Source organism: Gossypium hirsutum, chromosome D08 (genome assembly GCF_007990345.1).
Source record: "Gossypium hirsutum isolate 1008001.06 chromosome D08, Gossypium_hirsutum_v2.1, whole genome shotgun sequence".
Taxonomy (NCBI): domain Eukaryota; kingdom Viridiplantae; phylum Streptophyta; class Magnoliopsida; order Malvales; family Malvaceae; genus Gossypium; species Gossypium hirsutum.
Window position 1 is genome coordinate 51,753,768 of NC_053444.1, and position 2,432 is coordinate 51,756,199.

The following is a 2,432-nucleotide window of genomic DNA, read 5'->3' on the forward strand; positions in this document are numbered from 1 at the left end:
ATGTTGAAATTTCTATCTGTTTGATCTATAAACTCCGGTAATGCTCTGTAACCCGATTTCGACAAGGGATATGAATTGGGGGTGTTACATATTCACTTGGTTTCCTGATCCGTAGAAATCCCTAAATTATGCTAATATCTCTTTTGAGAGTAAGAGCAACTGACCCTAGGTTGATTCATTAAACTTTCTTTCTAATTATAACCCCTGTGATTGCATTAACTAGATTTATGGATTCCTTATTAGATTTGACTCTAATCCGATAGATTTATGTCTTCCTATTTCTAGGATTGCGTGCAACTCCACTCAATTATGCTATATCTACTCTTAAATAGGGATTTTTCCTCTTCTAACTTAAGCACATTAAACATGAATTAATATCCTGGAAATATTAAAACAAGAAATAAGCACATATAACTGAGAATAAGAATTAAGTATTTATCATGTAAAACATAAATTAAAAAATAAAATTCATTATAGGGTTTATCTTCCCTAGGTATCTAGAAAATTAATTCATAATTATGAATAAAAATATCTCAAAGTTAGAATAATCACAAGAAATAAAGAAACTCATTGAAACTTCAAAAGAAATTAAAAGGAGGCATTCACTCTTGATGGAAGTCTACTTCAGAGTTGGCTTCAATGGTGTTCTTGTAACGACCCGATAGTCACGGGTATCAGAAAGTGTATTTTTGGGTCTCCATTTCCGGAAAACAAATTCGTAAATTGTTAAAAAAATATTTACGAAGTTAGTTGTGTGGTTAATTAGATTTTAATTAGGTGCATTTGCTTAATTTAAGAGTAATTAGGTGTAAGGACTAGATTGTATATAAGGAGAAAGTTAAATTATAGATTAGAGAAAAGTGAATGGACTAAATAAGCAATTAAACCTCAAATTAACATGTGTGTGGTATTGGAAATGACATGTGTAACAGTTAAATACATACATTTATAATAATTATTACTTAACATGTGTAACATTTAAATACATACATTTATAATAATTATTACTTACTTATTATTTAAGTAAATATTATTATATTATATTGTTATAATAATTAAAACATAAAATAAATAAAAGAAGAAGAACAAAGTAGAACGAAATAGAGAAGAAAAACAGAGAAAGAAAAAAGAGAAAAAAATTAGGGTTTTCAAGGGTTCAAAGCTTAATTGGTAAGTCAATTTAGTCACTTTTCTTGTAATTTTTATGTTTTTAGAATCCTAGAATTAAATACTACTTAACATATGTTGAAATTTTAGAAAATCTTGAATTTTTAGATGTTGTTTATGTTGAATAATTTAAGTATTTGGGATTAAATTGATAGAATTTTAAGTTAGAAATGAAAAAGGGATTGAATTGTAAAATAAATTATAAGTTTTCAGTATTAGGAACTAAATTGTAAAAATTTTGAAATATAGGAATTTAAGTGAAATTAGAGAGTTGAATTTAGTCTAAAGTGGAAATTGAATGAAAATATGGAATTAGTTTTGAAGAAATAAATTTAGTCTCGGTTTAAGGACTAAATTAGAATTTAGACAAAAGTTGAGGAAAATTTGAAATATTCAATGTAAAATTGTATTGTATTGATGAATTTTAATTGTTTTAGTTTTCGTAGCTAACGTTGTACTAAAAACTTCGACTAAGAAAGGAAAAGATAAATTCGACGAGTAGTAGCTCAGAAATTATGGTTTGTAATTCTATAATTCGAATTTAATTTTTAATTGCTGTATTTTGATTTAAATGTTTATGTTAAGTAAATAAGGTAAGTGTTAGCATTTTTTATATTGAATTGACTGTATGTGAAATTGTGATTTATGTGATAATTGAGTATTGGATAATTGTGGCATTAGAAAAGTGAATTGAAACCCTATTAATTGTATCGGGTTGAGTCAAATATAGATGGCATGCCATAGAATTGGAATAGTTCAGGGATACTTCGACTTCAAGTCGATGAGACACTGGGTGTCAAATTACTACTTCGGATAAATTCGATGAGGTACTGGGTACCAATTTACTTTGGCATGGCCGATGAGACACTAGGTCTCAATTTATTGCTTCGAATTATCTGATGAGGCACTGGGTGCAAAACTTATGTGTTTTGGTTGGATCCGTGTATCCATCCAAGTTCGTGTCATGTTAATAGGGGTTATTAAATAAAATAGCGTTATGATTGATATTAAGTGGTGATTTGAAATATGGTTAAAGACACGTAATTTGTGTATTTATGAATTGAATATGAATGAACCATATTGTTGTTCAAATGATTTGTGTTGATATTGTGAAAAGCTATCTGGGATAGCAAATGATAAAAATTGAATGTGTTATACCTTATTTATGAATTGAATAATTGTATGACTATATGTAACACCCTTTAACCTATACCGTCGCCAGAATAGGGTTATGAGGCATTACCGAACATATTGGACAATTTATG